The sequence below is a fragment of the Schistocerca nitens genome, chromosome 1 (assembly GCF_023898315.1).
Source record: "Schistocerca nitens isolate TAMUIC-IGC-003100 chromosome 1, iqSchNite1.1, whole genome shotgun sequence".
In the NCBI taxonomy this organism is placed as follows: domain Eukaryota; kingdom Metazoa; phylum Arthropoda; class Insecta; order Orthoptera; family Acrididae; genus Schistocerca; species Schistocerca nitens.
Genome location: NC_064614.1, coordinates 1,098,353,004 through 1,098,362,257, shown reverse-complemented (window position 1 = coordinate 1,098,362,257; position 9,254 = coordinate 1,098,353,004).

Here is a 9,254-nt window from a genome sequence, read left to right as displayed (position 1 = left end):
TTCACATATTTCTTACCTCAATATTTATTTTCCATTATCTTACATCATTTATTTCCAAGAAAATCCTACCTAAACCTTGTTGTCTCTAAACCCTACTTTTTTGTTCATCTCCTCTTTCAAAATACTTTTTTTTGGCTAAACCATATTCTTATAGCTTCTCAATGCATTTCTTCCAATTCATCACAACTCATTCTCTTATATAGTCTACCCCCTCTTAAGCTAACTTAAATCTACTGAGCTCAGATGCTAAACTAAGGGACGAGGCAATGCAGCCGCACAAAACAATTAATACAAATAGCAATGACAAAAAAATACAAATGGGCAAAGCAATTGCAATATTACAACTAATATAAGGCACTGTGCAGAAAACAAGAAAAATAAATCTGGCTTAGCAGAGTAACACAAATTAAAATTCAGTAGCACTATGCCTGGCAAACAGCAGCAGAAAATGAAATAACTTATACCTAAACATGACATAGCTCAAGCAGAAAAAATAGTACACTAAAGATAACAATGCAGATAAGGGAAATGTATAATCACATCTTAATGTCTAAGTAATTAAAGTGGTGCACCACAAGAAGTTATTCTACCAAAAAAGTTACCAAGTACTTGAAAAGAAAATTATGAATGCAGTTCCTGTGAAGGTAAATGTCTTTTTGTGCTCCCTCATTTTTTTGAAAAAAATATTATTTACTCGATCTGTAGACAGAAAATATTTATATTAGTACATCTATAAAATTTTATTTTAACTGATGCTGCAGTGCCGCTATAAACTAGATATTAAACAAAATGAGCAATCTCTCAACTAGAAAGACAATGGATGTAAAATGTTTCTCATCATTTCATTAGGCATTTTAGTAAATATCATAAATTAAGAGCTCCACAGTGTAATCATATGTTTTCAAGTTCGAGCGTGTTGTATTTGCGATGCTTTCTACAAAGGAATGTCAATAGCGAGGATAATGGCCTCCCTTTTTTTTTTTTTTTTTTTTTGCATCTAATGGCTTTCTTTTGTCAGACGTCTGCCTCTCAGCTGGGCGCCCAAAACGCATTACACCAAGGTCACTTACCTTTCTTGCTGAAATATTTACGACGGCAGTTTCCGCCACAGTGACAGTCTCATATAAAAATATTTCACAGGTCAAGAATTTGGGTTACACATCTGTAGAAACAAAATCCTATAAATATAACAGCGTCCAAAAAATTTTCGCCAGCATTGTGATACATTCACGCATATACACACATTTCATAACTCTTAAAGTACGATTCTTGGTTTCCAACAACCTTTTTCACAAACCAGAGTCCCTAACCACTTCTCATTATTCCTTACCTTATTCGTCGACACTTCTTCAATATTTCATCATTACAGATATGTAGAATAATCAAATAACTCATATAGCATCAGCTTACTGATCATAAACATACCGCAACAGCATAATACACATAGTCATCGTAATAATAACATCATAACACCTCAGGCAACTCTCAAAATCGTCGTAGCTTCCTACAATAATTTCAAAACCTAAAAAAATTCACTGCTCATGTCAAAAGTGTCATCTGCCTCAAACGCACTTCAAAAATCATGATCCCATACCAAATACATCATTCAAAGCTCTCATAGTATCACAATGGTTCCGAAAAAATATGAACAGTTTACAAAGTACAGACAAAATACAGTTTCATAAGTGTGAAGTTATCCAACTGTGTAATTGCGTAAACATCTGTCACTGATGTAATAAAAAAATGTTTGTTTCTCTGTTAAATAATCAGATAGCTGTATAATTTATGTGTTAGAGAAATATGGTACCGATGTGTAAAGTTGTATAAGCAAATACCATATTAGCTATGGCTCCTTGTGCTTGCCAAACACATGGTGCACAAAGTAAGCGTGTACCCCCCTGAGGATTAATGTAATTATACCCTCAGCTGTTACAGATTACAGCAATGGAATGAAATGTATCACAGAAAATCTTTGTATCATTGTACTTCAAATATCTTTAAAAATAAATGATTTAAGTACAAAATTAATCACTCAAATACGTGTACTGTAGCGCTAAATGTGCGTCTTGCTGTAAGATAATCTCTGTGGAAGTGTCGTAGTTATTTTGCTCCGAAAGCTAAGTTCTGCAAAAGCCAATGTACTTACCTCATGATAAACAAAAGTGAAATGCTTTGCGTATAGATATCGTAGTTATTACGTACAGTACCGTGATCAAGAATGTACTACACTGTAACGTATTGTTGTGCTAATAAAAAAAAAGGCTGTCTTATTGTAGCTATACCACAAAGTCACTATTAAACATGTTTTACTTTCCAGAAGAATTCAGAAAAACTGTGCAGATATAAAGCAGATACAGCACAAAAGCAACAATGTAAATAGTGTCACACATTAGTAGCTTCGTGATACAATTGTGTAGCTGTCAAAGAAACCAAGTGCTAAGTCATCTTTAATCCCACAGAAAGTACTTCAAATAAAGAATGTCTTTTCAAGTAAACCAAAATGTTGCATGAAAATCTCATTAGCAGTGCCGGTATATGTTCTAAGTATGTGAGCCTGATAGTTGTTATGTAATCGTGCAACTAACAAGCAAGAATGTACAAATACAACACTGTGTCGTCTGTTCACTATAAAAATGCAATCGTAATTTCTGTTTAAAAATGTTCCCTAGGTTCTAGACTGGATATTTAACTTCAAACATTGTTGCATGTTAACAGTTTCTTAAGTCTGACAAAGCATACTAGAAATGTGAAGTGAAAAGTTTTATGGCAAAGACAAAGTTAAAAAGCAGATTATCTCTCAATAAGCGGTTTTACATGTGAAGTGTGGTGCAATCCTTTACTCTTCATAGTACTCAGAGTTTGAACTTGAATGCAATTATCATGCGGTATACGTCGGTAAAGAATACAGGAATTTTTCTCAAGTTTAGCATGTTATTTTTCTCTGAGCGAGCCGGCGCACCTGGCTGCCTGCGGTGAGAGTCATTGCCTATTGTCTCTTTGTTGGCGCGCGTCGTTATTGTGATTTGGAGACCTAACTTCTACAAATTCACCTCCTCGAGAGGGCCCTGCTCTGTTTGAATCCCGCCAGTTCCGATGCAATTCAGGTCTGTCGTTACGATCATATCGTCTGTCGTCCTGTCGGTAGTTCCTGTAGTTTCTTTCTTGTCGGTTAAGTGGTGGAGAATTTCTCCCTGAATTATCACTGCACGGTGGACCGTTGCGTCTGAAGTTATTCTGTCTCCCGTGATAATAATAGTTCTGGTTGCCATATTGTCTGTTTCTATGATTGTCTCTGTCATAGTCATTACCGCGGAGAGGTGATCTTTCCCTGTAATTATTACTACTCTGCCAACGGTTGTCATACGGGTGGTGTCTGTTTTGGTCACGATATGTGTTGTGAGAATAGCCTTGTCGTGTCCAGTTATTATTTCTTTCATCGCGGAATTGTGACAGATGTGACCTGTAATTGTTGTGTTCCTGTTTTCGCGTTCCGCGATTGTCAGTGTCAATTTCCAGTTCTTGTAACAGTCCCTGAAAAGCTTCAATGTCGTCTTTGCAACGTCCTGCTAAAATAATATGTCGTAAATGTTCAGGCAATTTGAGTAAGCAAATGCGTTCTGAGGGGCTGTATGGGTTTGACAGGTACTGATTCTTGTGCAACATGTCTTCAAAATATTTCACAAGACTGGAAAATTCAGATTGTTCAGTGTTTCATCATCATGATGCTATGTTTTACTCGGTCTTGTGTAGCTTGAGACCAATATGCTGAGAGGAAGGCATGATAAAATTCTCCTTCACTGTGACAATCGTGAATGACCGATCGCATTCTTACAGCTGGTTCATTCTCTAAGTAGCCACACATAAATTCTAATCTGTGCTCTAACGACCAGTTGGGAGGAAAACAATGAGAGAATTGATGGAGCCATGCTTGTGGATGAATGTCGTTACCAGAATTCTTAAATGTTTTGAATTTACGTGTAGTAATGAACAGCTTATAGTCAAAATCATCATGTCGGCGAGTCGCATATCGGTCATTGTTAGGTCGTGTCGGCCGTTCCATCTCAAAATTCGGAGCACATTGCCAATTTCTTTCATAACTTCCGAAATGCCCTGTGTTATTATTTTGCGGCTTTTCCGTATTTCTAAGTCCCTCTTCCCGTGTTGGAGCGCGAGTGTTCTCTGAAATTTGTAATTTTTGTATTACTTGTGCCAACTGATCTTGTACTTCCCGGATTTCTCTTTTGTACTCTATATTGATTTGATTTTGGTTGAATTTCCTAATTTGTTCGCACTCTTCTGTGTCATTAAAGACTACCGGTTTTGTGTCATTCAGATTATCATCTACCTTCGTAGATAAATTAGTGAACTGATCCGAAAGTTCGGATACTTTCTCCGATAGTGTACTTATTTCCTCAGTGTGTTTTTCTGAACCACGTTTCAGAGTATCTACTGTGTCCTGAGTTTTTGCAAGTTGCGTAACCGAATCCGTAGATGCAACTGAGTCAAATTTAGCTTGCAAGGTCTCATGATTTTCATGAACAATAGTTTGCAGTTCTTTTATGGCTGCTTCGTGATTCTGTAATGCATTTTCATACCGCGAAAAAATAGGTTGAAAATGCTCACAAATTTGTGTTTTTACGTCATTACAGACTTTTTGACGTTTCGATTCAATGTTATGTAACTCAGTAGTTAAATCTTCACGTGTTTGTTCAATAGTTTGTTCTAATGAGTCTAACTTTTGAAGATGTTGCTGCGTTTGTCTCTGATTTTGTTCAATCGTGTCTAACTTTTGAAGCTTTTGCTGTGTTTGTCCCATTTGTTGTATTAATTGTAATAACAATGCATTGGTGTCTGAAACATGTTCCTCAGTGCTTTTCGGCAGTGAATTTGCACCGGCAACATTCACATTTTGACAAGCGGAAAATGTGTCCTGACTCATTTGAGAAAACGGTGAGAACCCAAAACCTGAGTCTACAGTATTTGCAATATTGTGTTCTGTCATTCCCGATTCCTGAGGCGAGCTGTTGCCGACCGATCGATCGATAATGCTTCCCTGTTCACTACCTGTTTCACAGTCTACACCATTATTTGACGCCCGCTCCATTTCCCTATGCACAGTTACCAAATTACTACTTTGAACATTAGTAAATTCATTACTCGGCGGCGCTGATAAGCTACGCTCGTCGTCACTATTATTTCTCAGTTTACTTTGGAGCCTAGTGTTACGTTTTTCACACGCCATTATTGTCACAATATTTCACACGATAACACAGAAAAGCACAATTTGAAGAGCAAAATAAGATAACACATTAACATAGAAATGGAAATAATGTCTACTTAAATACTTGGTGCAAATCTACATGCATGTCACAACTGTTTACTGTACAACAATGAAAGACTGCAACTACAAAGGAGATTCTCTCTACAATTACGCGCTAGCAATAAACAAAATCTACGCTAATTACACAAACTACAAGGAAAAAATCAGAAGATTCCAGTGAGGTATCCTCGGCTAAGGGTCGACATATGAAACGTCCCCTTTTTGAAGAATTATACAAGACTGTGCTTTAACTGACACACAATATTTTTAGCGCAACGCAATCTGACTTTCAAAAATCCCTACAAAAGAATGGCCCTGACTAATATTAACCTATACCTTTCACAAATCACTTACCTCACCAAAAATCTTCGTTACTCGAACTACTGCAAAACAGCGAGCGCCACTACTGCCAGCTAAATAAAAGATTCAAACTACGGAAGGCACTAACTACTGATAGGCATAGTTAGGAAATGAAAGATTTTAGTAGAGAACAAACAATGTATTTACCTTAATAGTGTTGAAAGACCATAATGTACATAGGAGTTCGTAACACCCATTCTTACAAATATCAAATATCAAAACTCCACATCCACCACTGCTGGCGGCTCACCTCCAACCGCGCAACGCTACGCGCTGTTAACATCCAGCTGCCGCTGCCCAACACTACAATGGCAGACAACAATGCAAACTAGCCACAGACTGCACACAGCACAGCCAGTGATTTTCATACAGAGCGCTACGTGGCGTTACCAATAAAAAAACCTAAACAGCCTACTTACAATTTATGTAGATATAAAACAACAGCGGACCTACCACACTTCCCTGGGGCACTCCAGATGATACCCTCACCTCCGATGAACACTCACCATCGAGGACAACGTACTGGGTTCTATTACTTAAGAAGTCTTCGAGCCACTCACATACTTGGGAACCAATCCCATATGCTCGTAATGATGACGGCATACCTGTAGCTGTCAGAAAACACCGATCAGTAGAGAAGATAATGATAGCTATTTTTTTCCAAATCGAGAGGAATTGTGGAGCGTGTTGTTTTGGACACAAAGGTAAGTGGTACACCTAGTAGTGGCTACCTAAAGTCATCCACAAGAACCTGCGACCGATGTTAAGAATGGGCACTAGGTTCCTCCATCACGACAACGCTCCAGCTCAGCGCGCCAAAGCAAGCATCAAATATTTGCAGGGCACAGGACTGACACATCTTGAGCACCCTGCTTGTAGTCAGGACCTTGCTCCTGCATCTGAAGATGAAGTTGAAAGGAGAGCAGTTTTCAAGTGATGAGGACCTCCTGAGGCCTTGGGACTATGAGTATGCTTTACTCCCTAAAGAAACTTGAGAGAACTGGTTTAGGTATCGGTTTCGGAGGGTGGAGAGGTGTACTCAGCGTGGTGAAAATTACTTTGAAAAAAGGAAATAAATAAAGCTGTATTGCAAAACTTCCCTCGTACTATTTGTACATCTCACGGAACGTGTCCCCACTATATTTGCGACCGCAGCGCTGTCCAACGGCAGCTGGAAAGTTGCACTAGGGAGTAAATCACACAAGTCCTTTGCGAAAACGAATGCGCACGAAGTAAAAGCATTTGTTAGCAAACAGTCGAAGAATAACGGAGACAATCGCGAAGAAGATTCTGGACTCCTCGATGCCATGAACAGCGAATTGCTGGTAGCAACAGCTATACAATGGTGTAGGATACATACTAAAAGTTAAGTTATTCGTTAACTCAATGGAATCTCCGTCTCGTTTTCGGTTTTAAATTGAATACAGTTAAAGTATAGAGTCCAATGTCAGTTTGTGCAGACATTCCCGATGTTTATTGGTCAAATGGCTCTGAGCACTATGAGACTTAACATCTATGGTCATCAGTCCCCTAGAACTTAGAACTACTTAAACCTAACTAACCTAAGGACGTCACACACATCCATGCCCGAGGCAGGATTCGAACCTGCGACCGGAAAAGATGAAAAACGAAGAAAATTGGAAGGAGCTGCACACGAACCTGCCAGGCTGCATGTACAAATACTATTATCTGATGTTCAACTTTGGTTAGATGGTACCAAAACTATTCATACATTATTATTGCGCTGTAGCGTCGAAACGGTAAATTTCGTAACACTAGTTAAAACACTAAAAGCTTTAAAAATGGATATATATAGTTTCGTGTCATTTTATTACAACAAATCGTACCTAAAACGACACAATTTTGCGAGACCCTCAATTTGATGATCCTTTGAAACAGATTATATTTATACAACGTACTCCACAATAAAGATGTGGCGGTATGTTCGTATGGGGCCGGCCGAAGTGGCCGTGCGGTTAAAGGCGCTGCAGTCTGGAACCGCAAGACCGCTACGGTCGCAGGTTCGAATCCTGCCTCGGGCATGGATGTTTGTGATGTCCTTAGGTTAGTTAGGTTTAACTAGTTCTAAGTTCTAGGGGACTAATAACCTCAGCAGTTGAGTCCCATAGTGCTCAGAGCCATTTGAACCATTTTTTTGTTCGTATGGGACCAAACTGCTGAGGTCATCGGTCCCTAGACTTACACACTACTTGATATAACTCAAACTAACTTGCGCTAAGGACAACACACACACCCATGCCCGAGGGAGGACACGAACCTCCGACGGGGGGGTAGCCGTAGCCGCGCGAACCGCGGCAACGCGCCTTAGACCAAGCGGCTTCACAATAAAGAAAAACACTAGGAAATACATAATTGTCTCCATACAATGTGGCGACTCCTAAGTCTGCTTGTGACTTAAAAACGATGTCGCATCTCATTGTCTACGTTGCTCTTCTCGAGACAAAAATCTGACATGCAAGATTCTTCATTTCATGCTTCGCTGCTAGTGGAACGTGTAATTCCACGCTTTGACGTCACCAACTCCTCACTGAAGTGCTTTTGCACGTCCCGCAACAGGACGTCTTTAGGGAACGTTCTAGTATTAGGTTCGATACGACATTTGGTAGGTCCTGTAGTTACCAGTACCTAAGATTGCATCGATATCTCTATAACACTGGAACAAAAGCTTTGTGATAGATTTCAGGACTTTCTAGCTGCAAGTTTACGACACATTGTCCGCAGAACGACAAAGTGGCTAGATGTGAAGGTATTTTCTAGAGTACCCATAGGGAGTGTTACAAGAATGTTACTGTTTACAATATTCAGCGTGTGTCACATAAGACGTATCTCCTCTTTTATTTCGTGAATGGTGTTAGGCACCAGAAGAAGGTTTTCGGAAAATTATAGTACTCACAGGAGCACGTAATTTTGTTGTATGCTTAATACTCCTTATCTCTTGTAGCATCTAAGAGACTGAAGCATGCATGGTCCTTTAAAAACGAAATCATATAATTTTTAATAGCATCCAAAAACTCTTGAATAGACGAGAGCAGTGATATAGCACTTGCAAATGTTGGTGTTGAAACCTTTCGCAAAAGTATCCCAAAAATGTGCTAAATTTGAAAAGCAAAGCTGCTGGAATCGGCTATTGTGGTGTAAACACCACCATCTGGGGTTCTCCTGCCAGGTGGTTGCATCGCAGATTTAATTTGCATACATACTCCGCAAGCCACTTTATGGTGGGTACCATATACTACTATCAGTCATTCCCTTTCCTGTCCCACTCGCAAACGGAGCGCAACAAAAACGACCGTCTATATGTTTCCGTACGAGCCCAAATTTAATTTGTTTTTGCGGTCCTTACGCGAAATGTACATTGGTGGCAGTAGAATCGGTCTGCAGTCAGTCGCAAATGTTAGTTCTCTAAAGCTTCTAAATAGTGTTTCGCGATAAGAACGTCGTCCTCCCTGCAGGGATTCCCGTTTGAATTCTCTAGGAGTATCCGCAATACTCGCGTTTTGATCGGACATACCGGCAACAAATCTAGCAGTATGCCTTTGGATTACTTCGATGT